Source organism: Rhinopithecus roxellana, chromosome 15 (assembly GCF_007565055.1).
Source record: "Rhinopithecus roxellana isolate Shanxi Qingling chromosome 15, ASM756505v1, whole genome shotgun sequence".
NCBI lineage: Eukaryota > Metazoa > Chordata > Mammalia > Primates > Cercopithecidae > Rhinopithecus > Rhinopithecus roxellana.
In genome coordinates this window covers 77122731-77140215 of record NC_044563.1, presented here as the reverse complement: position 1 = coordinate 77140215, position 17485 = coordinate 77122731, and positions in this window count along the sequence as shown.

Genomic DNA, 17485 nt, shown 5'->3' with positions numbered 1-17485 from the left:
CATGGCAAAAAAAAAAAAAAAAAAAAAAAAAAAAAAAAAAAAAAAAAAACTACCATCAGAGTGAACAGGCAACCTACAGAATGGAAGAAAATTTTTGCAATCTACTCATCTGACAAAGGGCTAATGTCCAGAACCTACAAAGAACTCAAATGTACAAGAAAAAAACAAACAACCCCATCAAAAAGTGGGCAAAGGATATGAACAGACACTTCTCAAAAGAAGACATCTATGCAGCCAACAGACACATGAAAAATGCTCATCATCACTGGTCATCAGAGAAATGCAAATCAAAACCACAATGAGATACCATCTCACACCAGTTAGAATGGCAATCATTAAAAAGTCAGGAAACAACAGGTGCTGGAGAGGATGTGGAGAGATAGAACACTTTTACACTGTTGGTGGGACTGTAAACTAGTTCAACCATTGTGGAAGACAGTGTGGAATCAGTTCTAGATTCCTCAAGGATCTAGAACTAGAAATACCATTTGACCCAGCCATCCCATTACTGGGTATACACCCAAAGGATTATAAATCATGCTGCTATAAAGACACATGCACACGTATGTTTATTGCAGCACTATTCACAATAGCAAAGACTTGGAACCAACCCTAATGTCCATCAACGACAGACTGGATTAAGAAATGTGGCACATATACATCATGGAATACTATGCAGCCATAAAAAAGGATGAGTTCATGTCCTTTGTAGGGACATGGATGAAGCTGGAAGTCATCATTCTCAGCAAACTGTCGCAAGAACAGAAAACCAAACATCGCATGTTCTCACTCATAGGTGGGAATTGAACAATGAGATCACTTGGACACAGGAAGGGGAACATCACACACCAGGGCCTGTTGTGGGGTGGGGGTGGGTAAGGGGGAGGGATAGCATTAGGAGATATACCTAATGTAAATGATGAGTTAATGGGTGCAGCACACCATCATGGCACATGTATATATATGTAACAAACCTGCACGTTGTGCACATATACCCTAGAACATAAATTATAATTTAAAAAATAAATAAATAATTTGAGTTTTCTCTCTTTGTTCTTGGTCAGTTTTTTTTTTTTTTTTTTTTTTTTTTTTTTTTTGAGACGGAGTCTCGCTCTGTGGCCCGGGCTGGAGTGCAGTGGCCGGTTCTCAGCTCACTGCAAGCTCCGCCTCCCGGGTTCACGCCATTCTCCTGCCTCAGCCTCCCAGTAGCTGGGACCACAGGCGCCCGCCACCTCACCCGGCTAGTTTTTTGTATTTTTTAGTAGAGACGGGGTTTCACCGTGTTAGCCAGGATGGTCTTGATCTCCTGACCTCGTGATCCGCCCGTCTCGGCCTCCCAAAGTGGTTCTTGGTCAGTTTTGATAGAGGTTTATTTTACTAATCTTCTCAAAGAACCAACTTTAGGCTTTGTTGATTTGTCTCTATTGCATGCTTTGTATTGCATTGATTTCTGATTTTATCTTTATTATTTTCCTCTTTCTACTTTAATTGGATTTAATTAGCTTGGGATTTTTTTGGTCTTATTGAGATAGGAGTTTTAAACTATTGACTTCTTTTTTTAATTTCTGGCTCTAGTACCGAACGCTGTGGAAGTTTTTCTCTAAGCACTACTTTGGCTTTATCCCACGTATTTTATATGTCTTATCTTTATTGTCATTCATTTCAAATTGTTTTCTACTTTCTGTTGTAATTTCTTTTTTGACATATGGATTTTTAAATATACATTGTTTAATTCCAGGCAGTTGGTAATCTTCTAGTTGTCTTTTTGATATTAATTGCTAGCTTAATTCTAGTTATCAGAGAATATACTCTGAATGCTTCTAATCTGCTGATTTCTTTTTTGAGACTTTTAAAAATAGACTGGCATGTGGTAAATTTGGTAAACATGCCATGTGCACTTGAAAAATGTGTGGATTTTGTCACTGTGATACTGTGATTTACAATAAGAAATATCTATTTCAGTCTTTGTCCCCTGGTTCTGGCACAGAACTCCTAAAACCCTTATAATTTCCTGAGCAATAGGGGTGCCAGGAGCCTCTTTTGCTCTACTATTTGGTCTCTTTACCCTGGTTCCTGACACACAGCTTTTAATTTCCTGGAATTTGGGGGGTCTTTTGCATCTTTTGCTCTAATAGGTGTCTCTTGCTGGTTCCTGAATGGGAGCTGGTCACCAGAGATAGAGCCATGATTAGAAGCTTGGAGCTTCCAGCCCCACATCACATCCTCTGGGAAGGGGAGAAGGGATGAGATTGAGTTAATAACCCATCATGCCCAAGTGATGAAGCCTCCATCACAATTCTCTGCCACTCTGGGGTTTGGAGAGCTTCTAAATAAGCTCATCCATGGTGTGGCAAGAGAGTGGTGCACGCCAGCTCCCTGGGGACAGAGGCTCCTGCACTTGAGATCCTTCCAGACTTCATCCTTTGTATCCCTTCAACCGTCTGTTCATTAGAAATCTTTATCATATCCATTAATAATATAATAACCTGCAAATGTGTTCTCTGACTTCTGTGAGTTGGTCTTGAAAATTAATGGAACCTGAGAAGGGGTCTGGGAAACCTCCAATTTGTAGCCAAGTTGGGCAGAAGGTAAGTTGTGGTAACTACCACTTGGAGGTGATATCTGAAGTGAGGGCCAGTCTTGTGAAATTGAGCCCTTCACGTGTGGATGACTGTAACTCCAGGTAGATAGTGTCAAGAATCTAGTTACATTGTAGAACACCCTGTTGGTGTCCACTGGACTACGGTTAGTGTGTGGGGAAAACCCCAAGCACATTTTGGTGACCAGAAGTGCTCTTGCTGTTGTTAAAGTAGAAACAAAGTTTAGTTTTCTTCTATCTCAACACAGGTGTCAGTTCCAGTGGTGTTTTTTTGTTTTGTTTTTGAGCCAGGACCTCCAGTGCCACAGCTGGAGTGCAGTGGTGTGATCTCAGCTCACTGCAATTTCGCCACCCAGGCTCAAGCAATCCTTCCTCCTCAGTCTCCTGAGTAACTGGGACTAGAGGTGAGTGCCACCATGCCTGGTTTTTTTTTTTTTTTTTTTTTTTAGAGATGGGTTCTCACTGTGTTGTCTAGGCTGATCTCCAGCTCCTGAGCTCAAGTGATCCTCCCACTTCGGCTTCCTGAAGTGCTGGGATTATAGGCATGAACCACCACACCTGGCCATTTGCAATGTTGTGTGTGTGTGTGTGTGTGTGTGTGTGTGTGTGTGTGTGTGAATATATATTAATTGGATCAAGTTTAAGGTTTTTTTGCGTATCTATATTCTTCATGTTTTTTGTCTGGTCTATCAGCAATTAAATAAGTCACATTAAAGTCCCCTGCTATGATTGAGGATTTGTGTCTTTCTTTTATTTTTTAAGTCTCACCATTTTGTGCTTTAAATATTTTCACATTATGATACTGGGGGCATGCAGATTTAGAACTGTGGTATCTTTCTGGTGCATTTACACCCCTGCATCCTTATTTATTTCCCCTCTCTCTAGTAATGCTTCTTTCTGCAAAGTACACTTTGTCTGACATGTAGTCTTAGATGTATGGTTACCTCAGTGTTTACTTGGTTTGTGTTTGTATTTGCATAATGTATATTTTCAATTCATTTAAAGTTTCTTCTTATGTTTAAAGTATATCCTAGATCACAAACTCCCTTTTGAAATACTGGCTTCACATGAGCATCTCTAGGGTGACCTCCCTACTGCCCGGGTCCCAGGCTCTATGTCCTGTCCTTGACACTTCCTGCACTGTTAAAACCCGATTGGCCACCAGGGAGGAAAACATGTCTTTAGAGCAAACATCAACTCCAGCAATTTCCTGCCCTTCTAGTCAGCATCTCTTGTCATTTCTGCTATGTGATTGTCTCCCTGACTTTCGTGCCAGCTCAGTCGGGCTTTTGAAAAATATTTTACTTCTACTCTCTCAAGCATTTTTAGATCTTTCTGTATGGAGAAGAGTTTCATGGAAAACTCATTCCAAAATATTTCTGAAAATGGTAGTCTCTTCTTTGTCTGTTCCCCAACTGGGCTGTTTGTCATATTCTCATCAATGTATATTGATAAGATCTCTTTCTATCAGGGATATTACCCATTTACTCATTGTTTGTTTTATACTGTGTCCTCCTCGAATAGACTTTGTCTTTTGACTTTGTGTGTGGCGTCAGTTTTAGAGAGAAAATGTTAAAACTTATGAAACTAAATCTGTCCGTTTTTTTCTTTATGGCTTGTGTGTATCACACCTTACCTAATCAGGTATTTCCCACTTCTACATTTTATCTTTTAGAGTTTTAGTTGTTATATTAAGTCTTCAATCCATCTGAAAATTGTTAATGTACATGCTATATAGAAAAGATAAATAAACAGCTCAACCCACTGAGCTGAAATGTCACCTTTGTTATGATTACATTCTCACATATTTTAGGTCTATTTTTGGACTCTCTTTCTTGGGCCAAAGATATTTTGTGTATTTTTGTGCCAAAATTAGACTTATTTTTCTTCTGGTACTTTTAGACCAAAGTTTTAATTATTTTCTGGGGCAAGTTTCTCCTCACTGCTACTTTTCAAAATTTTTCTTGGCAATTCTTGAATATTTATTCTTCTATCTGAATTTTAAAATTATTTTTCCTATTCCAAGGAGAATTATATCATATCATTACATTTTTGCATTATACTTTATGTCAATTTAAGAAGGATTATTCTTTTCATCTTCTCTTTTAAAAATATTTTTTTCTTTTTGAGACAGAGTCTCATTCTTGCCGCCCAGGTTGGAGAACAGTGGCAAGATCTCGGCTCACTGCAACCTCCACCTCCCGGGTTCAAGCGATTTGCCTGCCTCAGCCTCTTGAGTAGCTGGGATTACAGGTACTCTGACCAGCTATTTTTTTTTTTTTTTTTTCATATTTTTAGTAGAGACAGGGTTTCACCATGTTGGCCAGACTGGTCTCAAACTCCTGACCTCAGGTGTTCCACCTGCCTTGGCCTGCCAAAGTGCTGGAATTACAGACATGAGCCACTGTGCCCAGCCTAAAAATATTTTTCTTTTTTTTTTTTTTTCTTTTTTTGAGACGGAGTCTCGCTCTGTCGCCCAGGCTGGAGTGCAGTGGCCGGATCTCAGCTCACGGCAAGCTCCGCCTCCCGGGTTTACGCCATTCTCCTGCCTCAGCCTCCCGAGTAGCTGGGACAACAGGCGCCAAGCCACCTCGCCCGGCTAGCTTTTTTTTTGTATTTTTTAGTAGAGACAGGGTTTCACCGTGTTAGCCAGGATGGTCTTCGAACTCCTGACCTCGTGATCCGCCCGTCTCGGCCTCCCCAACTAAAATATTTTTTCTATGCACATGTAGTTGAAATTGAAAAATGAATATGCTTCGTACAAGCAATATGCTAAGTCCTCCGTACATGATTTTATTTAATTCTCACAACAAGATCTAGGAAGGGATTATTGATATCTTCATTGTCGGTTAAGAAACAGAAGTACAGCAAATGAAATAACGTGCCCAAGATCACAAGTTCAGAGCAGCCAGCCGGTTTTATCCCTGGTCTTCCATGTGCCATGCCTGTAAGGTCATGTGGCTTCTGAGAACCCATTTCCTCTATTTTGGATCCTTCTCAGCCTCACTTTTTTTTTTTTTTGAGTCTTTGAGACTACTGTTAAATAAGTAATAGTCAAATCTTCACTCTGCTTAAAATAGAAAGATTTGCTTTGACACCTCTTGGAACATGGATTTCATCTCAAAGCCCAGCCCACCTGTCTGCTAGGGCCTGGTCATTCATTCATTCTTTCATTCAGCCAGCAGGTATGTGTGGGGTGCCCAGTGTTGGCCTTCATATGTCATTGTGGAGCCACTGTCAGAGATCAAAGAAGAACCAGGCTTTGCTCCAATGAGCTTACAATATATTTGTGGAGCTATAACTGCACATAGAGAGGGAAAGACTAAAGAACAGCCTATAACATCCAACTCTAGGCTAGTCTTTCTGGTTAATGTTCAGGCCTCAGTCCCAATGCCTGGCAGGTGTAGCATCTGCTTGTAGAAGGAAGAAATAAATAGAATCAACAACACCGGAGGCTATGGGACAAATGGGATGACAGAAGTTTATTTTGCACATCCATGTAGAATAGCTGTCTCCATTGGAAAAGAAATGCAATTAAGTACACGCCCAACTGAGGTGCTTTCTGTAAAATCACCTTTGAAATAAAGGAGGGGTCTTTTATAAACAATGGCCTCGTGATGATGAAAGAAGGTCACATTCTGGGGCACTGGGCAGAAGTGAAAGCAGCTCTTTCTCTCGTTCTCATTTGCCTTGTCCAGATCATGCTTGAGATGAGGACACTGTTCTGGGGGAGGATCCCGGGAAAGGAATTGGCAATGACGTGGGCTTATCCCTCTTCTGCCTCAGATGGGCTGGTCTCCTTTTGCCACCTGTTGGACTACTCTAGTCTGGGGTCGTCACTGATGTTTATTCTGGTTTATCAGCTGGCTCATTTCTCTTTTAGAGAGTTAATTTTTAACTGAAATTTATCTCCTAATTTAGGTCTCCTATTTTTTTTTTTCCAAAATGTGATGAGTTTAACAGGAGGGGATTTCAGCAAACAACTCATTCATCATTTCCCAGATAATCCATTGAAGATTATATGCCTCAAGATCTCAACTGATTTTCTACCAAAAAAGGAGGGGAAGGTTCTGTGGTTAAGACAGTTTGGGAATGCCAGATTAAAGAAAACTGAAGAGGCTTCTTGACCACAGGGCTTTCCAGGGCTCTGAATACCCTGATTTTATGTGGCATGTGTGTTTAAGTGACAAAGAGAGGGCTGCAATCAGAATCTCTTTGACTCTGGGACTTTTGGGTTTACCATCTTCTGTGATCCATAGGACTCAATTTGGAAAACTTTTTCCAGCCCAACCCTCTTATTTTAGAAACGAAAGATCTGAGCCTCAGAGCAAGGAATGACTTGCTTAAGGTTCCCTATTCACTGTGGCCAGAGCTAGAATCCTGACTCTGAATCCAGGCTCTTTTCAATTAAATAGGCCATTCTTTCTGAGCCAGGGCAGGTTGAGAGGTGAGCACAGTTAATATGGGGGTTATATGTGAGATAAATAGAAAATCATGATGGCTTTGTCAAATACGGCCGCCCAGAGATGAATGGAGGGATGCAGTAAGCCCAGGAAGCCTGGGCTTACTTAGTAGGATCTGTTACGCTAGATGGTGGTGGTAGGAGCTGTGGGCTCACCTCCTCTCTGTGTCCCCTCTGCCACTCCCAATCCTCATGAGAACCCTTTGTAGCTGGGCCACAGCTCCGCGATGTTGGTCACCAGTGTACATGATCGGGGCCCAGCTGCCTGAGGGAGGAGTGAGCTTCCAGTGACCGGAGGAATCTCTCTCTTTTTCTAAGAGGTCTAGTGTCCCATGTTGAAGTCAAGTCTGACTTCCTGGAGCACCAATTCTATCTTCTACTTTTTGTGGGGTGGGCTCCTCCTTCTGTCTCTCTGCTTCCTACAGAGGAATCCATTTTGATCACTATTGAAGAAAATTAGAGACATAGATTAGGTAAAGAAAGCCAAGGTCCAATCCCAGCAAAGAATGAATCTTGTCTTTGTAATCACCCAATGGGCTCTTCTTGCCTACTGTACAGATACAGCTAATTCACTGAGACAGTAGTATTGCAATAAAGAAAGGGTTTAGTTAATGCAAAGCTAGCTACAGGAGTTTATTTCTCAAATCAGCCTCCCCCGAATATTCAGAGACTGGGGTTAAGGATAATTTGGTGTATAGGGGACTAGGGAAGAGGTGCTGCTGATTGATTGGGGCTGAAACCATGGGGGCATGGAAAGCAGTCCTTGTGTACTGAGTCAGCCTCTGGGTGGGGGCCACAGGACTAGATGAGTCACAAGTCATGGGTCCAGGTGAGAGTCAGCTAGTCACCAGAAATGCAAACGTCTGAAAAACATCTCAAAAGACCAATCTTAGGTTCTACAATAGTGTGTTATTTGTAGAAGTAATTGGGAAAGTTACCAATCTTGTGACCTCTGGAACAAAGGCTGGTTTAATATGCCTACGTCTTAGCAGAATTCAGGCCCCTCTCATGATCCTAATCTTAAAGCCTTTTATTAGTTTTACAAAGGCAGTTTTCATCCCTGAATGAGGAGGGGGTAGTTTTGGGAAGGGCCATTATCATCCTTACTTTAAGGGTAAACTATAACTAAATTCCTCCCGAAGTTAGTGTGGCCTACACCCAGGAATGAACAGGGACAGCTTAGAGGTTAGAAGCAGAATGGAGTCAGCTATGTCAGATTTCCCTTAGCGTCATAATTTTGCAGAGGTGATTTCATTTTTCTTCCTACTTTTTTGAAATTATTTGGTGCAGAGAAAATCTGGGATTGGAACTCTCAGGAAAGAATAGAACAATATTCTAAGGAACAGGCCAGGCAAGGCAGGGCAGAGGTTGGCAATAGAAGCTGTGAGCTTCTATTGAGGCTCACAGACTACATCTGAGGATGGCAGAAAGCCCCAGGGTAAGATGCCAAGATAGGTGATTCAGTGATCATAGATTCGATTATTATTATTATTCATCAGAATCTTGCTCTGTCACCCAGGCTGCAGTGCAGTGGCACAATATTGGCTCACTGTAACCTTTGCTTCCCAGGCTCAAGCGATTCTCCTGCCTCCCGAGTAGCTGGGATTACAGGCACATGGCACCATGCTCGACTAATTTTGTATTTTTAGTAGAGATGGGGTTTTGTCATGTTGGCCAGGCTGGCCTCGAACTCCTGATCTCAAGTGATCTGCTCACCTTGGCCTCCCAAAGCGCTGGGGTTACAGGTATGAGCCACTGCCCCCAGCCCATAGATTGGATTATTAAGAGAGTTTAGGACACCTGCAAGGGACAGAATCCCACCGCCCTTGCTCATAATCACCTTTGTGTCTCAGGTGTGTCTGTGTCAAGCCTTTCTTTTGCATTAGGGCTGATCTGGAGACAATGCTGGGCCTCTGGAAGCTTCTCATCAGATGCTCTAGCAACACTTGCGAAGGGGAGGTTCCCAAGAAGTGACTCTAGACTCTGCTCTGCCCATCCAGAGGACTGAAAGAACCACAGAGCTGGCAGGGGACCTTGCCACAGCATAGCTCTGTGAGAGGTAGAGAAAGGACTAGTGGTTGGTTTTGGAGGACACGCCTCAACTTCTCCTTTGAGGTGGCATCTCGTCTGCATCCCCTACTAGGCTCCCAGGGGATGCTGCATGGGAACACACTTTGTAAATGACACAAGAGCCTTACCATTATTGTCACTGGCCATTATGCTCCCCATACTAACTCCTGGTGTTCTCAAGGCCTAATCTTAAGAGTCTCCCCTGAAAGGAGCATTCTTCTCAGCTTCCTACCCATGCCTAACCCAGGCTCCAGCTTGCAGAGCTGGTCCGGAGGAGCTGAGGCAGCATGGCACCCGCTTTCTCTTGGGAAAAGGTGGTGTATTTCTCCTTCTTTCCTGGTCCCTCTTCCTAGCATGATCTATGTAAATCTAGGTTTCCAAGATGGGAAGGTGAAACCCACAGGAAAGGTGATGTGAAGGAAAATCTTGGGGTGAGGGATATAAGGGTTGCTGAAGTTAGGGATGTGGGATGTGGCCCTGTCCATCCCCCTCCCCCCGGACCCCGTGCTGATCCTGGCCCCAACTTAGTATGAGGCCTGTCTCCTGCAGGCATAAGGCAAGCTCCTTTGGGAGAGTAGCTTTTTGCAACAGTTGCAGCAAGCTCCCTGCTTCAGGTTTGATATGTGACTGTCTGCTGTTGGGGGAGCCTGGGATGAGGCTGCTCCTGCTGGGTCTCTGGCTTCCACCGCTCCTTGGCCTGAGCCTGCACAGCGCTGGCCTCTTTTCCTCCAGGCTCCACCTGCTCCTGGGCCCAGCTAGCTTCCATACTGTTTTGTTCTCTCCTACCCCTTGATACCTCTCTTCCCCGCAGAGCCCTTCTAGCTCAGGACCCCACATTCTTCACCCCCATGACTTGACTTCCCCCTCCTGCCTTAGAGCACATTCAGATCCTACAGTCTATTCCCTGGCCAGACCCCCTTTGTCTCTGGCCTCCACCTTCTTGCTGGACCCCTGGGCAGGAACCACTCCCTCCTGCGGTATTAACTATATTTTCTCACTTTCTGTATTCCTGATGCTCTAGCCTCACCGATCAGGGCTAGCCAGTTCTTAGAGGTAGCACATGATTGCCCGTGAGTGCCCTTTTCATGTACAAACCAACGAATCCACAGCCCATACCTGCCCCCTGCCTCATTCATCGAGCTCTCATGGGTTGAGCTAATATTCCCCTGTCCTCATCACCCCAGGGCCAGGTACCAAACAACTCAGGACAGCCCCTATACCCTGGAGTCCACTGAAATGATTCCAGCTAGTCAACTCTGAATCTGCTGAGCCTGATGATTCTGCCACACCCATGCCTGTCCACAAAACCCCAGCAAGGGCTCTGGTCCATGCTCTCCTCTCTCTTTCTATCTCCTGACTGCCCCTAGGGCTTCCCCACGTGGCTCTGTGTGGTGTGCCGTGCCTCCTGTTCTAGGGATCTCCGAATATAAAAACATCTCCCTTTATGACAGTCATTTCTAGACCTATGTGTTTTTACCACACCGGATTAAAACAAATCCCAGGCACGTTTGAAAGCACCTGCTCACGTTGGCCTTCTTCTCAGGGTAGACGTCCGCTAAGGGCGCATTCCTGTCTGCCTCCCAATGTGCTTCTTCCCTGTCCACAAGAAGCCTCTCTCTTGGACACTCTGCAGTCAGGCATGTGGAGGCTGGTGGCATCTTCTTCCTCAGTCCTGATATCTAGGAGCTCCTGGAGATATGAATCAGAGAGAGACTGGATTTCCAGATTTGGGGGAAGAAAGAAAAGAGGGCAGGGCCATTTTCCAAAAAACTGAGGCCAGACTGCAAACTGGATTCTGGGACATCCTTGGAGTCCTTTGCTGACCAACAGGGCCTCAGAGTCCCTCAGTGCTTCTGGAGCAGCAAGAGCAAACCAGAGGAGGGCACCGTCCTTGGCAGCCCCCACGCCACACCATCTTGTGGGACTGTTTGCAGTGGAAATGGAGCCAGCTATTTTGGGGTCTCCTCCCTCTAAAAAGCAAGTCCTGGTGGCTACTGTCCTAGTTTCTGGTAGTAGTTCCCCACTAGAGTTTTATTTCTCCAGATCCAATTTCAGGCTAAAGAATCCCCCACCCCAGCCTCTGGCACACCCCAAGACCCAGCCCAAATCCTTTCCTGGAGCCTTGTGCCAATTGCAGGTCTACTGCAGGCCCAAGTCCAGCCCTAGACCCCCTTCGGTTCTCTCTCCCATTCCCACAGCCCTCTCCTTCACCCTAGACTAGGACCAGTGGGATGCATTCCTTTAGAGTCCAGAGTGAGGTTCAGTCTCTCACCTTGGCTAACATTCAATACCTACAATGGCACTGGCTGGAGAAGCAGCTGGAAAGTTTGTGAGGTTCACCCTCTGTGGTCTCAAGAGTTCAGCAAACCTGCAGCCCTCCAGCCCCTACCTTCCCCAGTGAGCCTGATATCCCTGTTCTATGTGCCAGTCTCCATCCCTCCTGGAGAACCTTCTATCCAGCACGACATCTCGAAGCACATGGGGCACCACCTTCAAAACAGAGTCATCCAACACAGGATCTAGGAGCCTCTGCCACGATGCAACTTCAAGACACAACCTGGGACATCCCAGCCAAAGGGTGAACATGGCCTCGGGTGGCCCTCTGTGTTTACAGGCCAAGGAGCAAGAATCAAGGGAAGATTTCACAAGGGACCAGGAGGCTTCATGAAGGGGTCCAGCTAAGTTTCTCTTAGGGTGGGATCTAGGGAAGGGCCTTGGGGACACTCTGAGGAGGGCCCCAGAGCTCACTTTCCAGGGGCCTCGGAAAATTTCCCATGCAGGGCCTGGCAGCTAAGCTCACTTTCCAGGGGCCTGGGACAGTTTCCCATGCAGGGCCTGGCAGCTGACTCTGAGAAGGAGACAAAAAGGGATTTGGTGAGCAACTCGGAGGATTCATCAAAAGGTTCACAGAGAACCTAGATTAGAAGCAACTGGAAAACAAAGCTGGGGCAGGTTGATCAAGGCTGAGTCCCTGCCCACTACTCATGATGCACTTGGAAGCTGGAAGCTTGGTGCCCTTGGTGCTCAGGAACATCACCTGCCTCCCTAGTGGGAGTTTTCCTTCCTTGACGCAGGCCCTGGGCAGGTGTGAGAAGACTGCAGGATGCGATTTTGGATGAGACAGATGTGGGGCTTCTGGAAAAGCCAAGTTAGTGTCAGCCTCTGGGCAGAGTCCAGGCCAATGGAAACCAGAGCTGTCTTCCTGGGCAGTGGGGACCCTGGGGTGCAGGTGGACATGCAACCCTCAGCCTTCTCCTAGAGAACCTGAGCCTTAGGTAGGGACTTGGTGTATGGGAGGGAAGTCAGCAAGAGGAAGAACTCGAGGTCTGGGCAGAGCCTGCAGATGGGCATTCCTGCAACAACAGGGCTCCCTGCTACCTGAGCAAGGATTGACATGAGCGCCTCATCCTGCAGCTGCCTAGCAGGCTCAGAGGGCCTGAGCTGCCCCAGCAGGGATGCGTGGATCAGGCCCTAACCAGGACAGACATGCTGGGAAATCTGAGAGATGGAAAGGGCAGCAACTGTGTCTGGATCGCTCATCTCAAGCCCACCATAGAGCCTGGGTCCCCAGCCTGCACCCAATAGCGTGGGCCAAGGATGCCAAGAACCTCTGACCACTCCATCTACTGCCACAGGCTCTGTCTGTCAGGAGGCACGTCTTCTACTCAGCCAGAACGTCCTCGTCCATCCTCTTCTAGGAAGAAAGGTACAAAGGAAAAGTGTCAACCCACTTAGAGAAGATCGGCAAGTCTCATGCTATCACGCCTCCTCTGAAGAGGGTGGCCTCTCTTTCTCAGAATGAAAGATAGAGATTCTTCCCCATACGGCTTTTCTTCTCATACAAGAGTGGTGTCTTCTATCTGTGCTGTGTTTGGGACATAGGTTTATAGTATCCGAGGGGCTTGAGTTTAGAGGAGTTCAGAGTCAGCTTCAGCTCTTACTGAGTGCCTGCACTGGCTTCTAAAAAAATGGCTGAGGTCATGGAGAGAGGTTTCACACCTAACCACTGTTATGATTTCCTTCGTTTGCACCTACTCATATGTTCTATTTTAAAAATACTGGGCCAGATACAGTGGCTCATGCCTGTAATCCCGGAACTTTGGGAGGCCAAGATGGGTGGATCATTCGAGGTCAGGAGTTCGAAATCAGCCTGGTCAAAATGGCCTACTAAATATACAAGAATTAGCCAGGCATGGTGGCACGTGCCTGTAATCCCAACTCCTCGGGAGGCTGAGGCACAAAAATCCCTTGAACCCGGGAGGCAGAGGTTGCAGTGAGTCGAGATGGCACCACTGCATTTCAGACTGGACAACAGAGCAATGCTCTGTCTTAAAAAAATTTTAAAAAAATAGCAACAAAAACACTTAAATTTTTCATAAGAGTCATTGAAAAACATACAAAAGATAAAATTAGTATTAAAAACACTAACAGGTTTGTCAAAGTTAGAAAATCCAGTACACCCCACCCCAAGGTGTGGCTTACACGGACCTTTTTCATCTAAAACAGCTGTAGGGGTAGTTAGGGTTGCACAAGAAAAACATGAAGAATACCTTGTTGACATTGATACATTTAGAGTTTGCCATGTTTCTTGGAATTTAATGTTAATATTATTGGGTTGTCACAAGATTTAATGACTTTACTTATCTTGGACATCGTTTGAAACCTTTATGACTTTATTTCAAAGCCAAATCATTCTTCTAAAAAATATGAACCAGTTATGTCCATGTAGATGCATGTATTAAAGAAAAAATTAAGTACTCAATTAAGTTATTGGAAATTTTTGGTGGTAAAAAATATAACAAAATTTCCCATTTTTAAAAGCGTACAATTTAGTGGCATTAAATACATTCACAGTGTTGTGCAACCGTCACAACCACCTGGTTCCAGGACTTTACCTTCATTTGTCAAGGAAACTCTGTGCCCATCAAGCAGTTACTTCCCACTCCTCCCTCCCTCCCAGCGCCTAGCAACCACTAAGCTGCTTTCCATCTCTATGGATTTTCCTATTCCGGACATTTCATATGAATGGAATTATACAACATGTGGCCTTTGGCCTGGCTTCTTTCACTTAACGTAAGGTCTTCAGGGCTCCTCCATGTGGAGGCATGGATCAGTACTTCTCTTTTCATGGCTAAATAATGTCCCCTTGTATAGATACCCCACTTTTTAAACCAATTCATTCATCTATTGATGGATATTTGAGTTATTTTCACCTTTTGGCTATTGTGAATAGTGCTGCTATAATATTCATGGACAGGTTTTTGTTTGAACATCTGTTATCAATATTTTAGTTATATATCTAGGAGTGGGATTGCTGGGTCATATGGTATTCTATTTTTAACTCATTGAGGAACCACTAACCCATTTTCCACAGTGAGTGCCCCATTTTACATTCCTACCAGTAATGTATAAATGTTCCAGTTTCTCCACATCCTCACCAGCATTTGTTATTTCTGTTTTGTTTTTATCGTAGCCATCCTAGTGGGCATGAAATGGTATCTCATTGTAATTTTGATTTGCATTTCCCTAATGACTAATGACATTGAATGTCTTTTCATGAGCTTACTGGCCGTTTGTATGTCTTCTTTGGACACATGTCTATTAAGTATTTTGCCCATTTTCTAATTTATTTTGTTATGCTGTAAGAGTTCGGTGCATATTCTGGATAGTATATGATTTGTAAATGTTTTCCCCATTCTGGAGGCCATCTTTTCACTCTCTCTTTGAAAGTGTCCTTTGATCCACGTAGGTCTTTAATTTTGATAAAGTCCAATTCATTTATTCTTTTGTTGCTTGTGCATTGTCATATTCAAGAAACCATTGCCAAATCCAGGATCATGAAGGTTTACTCATACGATTTCTGTTAGGAGATTTATAGTTTTAACTTGTATATTTAGGTCATTGGTTCATTTTGAGTCAATTTTTGTATATGATGTGAGGTAAGAGTCCAACTTCACTCTTTTGCATGCAGACATCCAGTTGTTTCGGCAGCACTTGTTGAAGAAATGCTTTTTTCCTCCATAAATGGTTTTGACCAACCTTGTGGAAAATCAACTTATCATAGATACATTAGATTATTTCTATACTCTCAATTCTATTACATTGATCTATATGTGTATCCCTATGCCAATATCACAGTGTTTTGACTTTTTGACTACTGTAACTTTGTAATAACTTTGGGAACTGGGAAATGTGGGTCCTCCAATCTTGTTCTCTTTCAAATTTTTCTGCCTATATGAGAACCTTTGGAATTTCATATGAGTTTTAGAATAAGGTTTCCCATTTCTGTAAACAAAAAAAAAGGCAGCTGAAATTTTGACAGCAATTGCATAGAATCTGTAGGTCACATTGGAGATTATTGCCACCTTAACAATATTAAGTCTTCCAATTCATGAACACAGATATCCTTCCATTCATGTAATTCTCCTTTAATATCCTTCAGTAATCTCAGTCCAATTCCAAAAATTAGAAGAGGAGTGAACTCTTCTTAACTTTTCCATAAGGCTAATATTAACCTGAAACTAGAGTCAGACATAGACATCACAAGAAAAAAAACTACAGAGCAATGTTCCTTATGAATATAGATGAAAAAATCCTCAACAAAATATAGCAAGCCAAATCCAGTAGCATATTAAAAGTAATACACACTATTATCCAGGGGGGGGATTTATCTCAATAATGCAAGGTTGGTTCAACACATGAAAACTGATGAAGGTAATACATTAATATAATAAAGAAAGCAAGCCACATCGTCATCTCCATTGATGCCAAAGAAAAATTGGCAAAATCCAACACATTTCATGATTTTAAAAAACTCAGCAACTAGGAATATAAGTGAATTCCTGAAACTGATAAGGAGCATGTATGTAAAACTCACAGCTAACATGATGTTTAAGGAAACACTGAAAGCTTGCCCCCCTGAGACCAAGAACAAGACAAGAGTTCCCACTTTTGCCACTGCCATTCAACATTGCACTGTAATTTCCAGCCACAGTAACTTGTCTGGCTAGAAAAAATCAAAGGCATTCAAATCAAAAAAGAAGATGTAAAATTATCTCTATGCTTGTGCTGGGGGTCTGTTGATAATGAGTGTTCTCTTTTGTTGTATGCATGTGTGCTTGACAGTTTCACTGGTTGTAGAATTCTAGATGGACAGTTATGTTCTCTTAGCACTTTTAAGACACCATGCTACTGTCTTTGGGCTTCCATGAGGGTTTGAGAAAGGTTAGGTTCCAGTCGAATTGTCATTCCTTTAAAATGATCTTCTCTTCTCCCTGGTTGCTTTAAGACATTCTCTTTGTATTGTGAGTTCTGCAGGTTCACTGTGATTGAACTAAGAGGTTGCTGAGAGAGGAATCTGAGCCTCTCAACTTAAAAAATATAATAATAATAATTACACTGGAGCAAGTGGGAAGTTTTCCAGAAAAGGGAGCTACCAAAGTCATTCTGAACTCAAGCAACAAGAGGAAGAGCTGTTAAAATTATACTTGCTTCTTAACTCAAGGATTCTTCCTTCATCTTGGTGAGCAAACAGCTTTGTTGAAAAATAAAGCCCAGACTGGCCAAGGTTGGCCTCAAGGGGAGGAGTCTCAGAAACTGGTGTGGCAATGGCCTCCAGCCTGGGGAAGGTGGTGTGGACTTTCCTTTCTGTTGGGTCAGTTTTGTGCAGAGCTGGGGAATACTGAGGAAAGGTGCTCCATCCCAGGGTGACTGCCCAGCTCCATCAGTCCAGGGACAATGACACTATATTGATGTTGCTTCTGGCAAGGATCTGACAACTAGTTACTTCTGGGATTCTCTGGGGGTAAAAATAGGGTCACAAAACAGTTATCAAATATTACTCTTCTGATTATACTGCCCGCCCTCAAACTGTGGGACAGAACACGCTTTGTGGGGTTTAAGAACCAACTCTCCATCGGCACAGAGACCTCCCCTCTCTGCTCTCCACACACCATAAATTCACCCCTCTGGCTTCATTTCCAGCCCAGACACAGGCAGGTCAAGCTCGGAGATCAGGTCCTTCTGCTGCCTAGATCTGAACCAGTCACCCCTAAAGGGCCTCGGCTGCCCTTTTGTTCCTTTTGGTGCTGGTGGGAGTATCAATAGGCATCACTTAGCACTGCCTGTGTACTTGCAATGTGCTGAGTCCTGAAGGCACAGGTCCCACTGTGATCCCATTTCACAGCTGAGAAAACTGAGGCTCTGAGCCGTCCTGTGGTCCTTCTCTTCCACAAAACTGCTGTAAAGTCTGAAGAAAAGTCTGGGCTCCTTCGGTCTCTCTCTCTCCCTTTGCAGCCTCCTTGCCCTTCTCCTCCACTCAGGCCATTCTTTTTCCTATCCTTCCTCCAACCAGA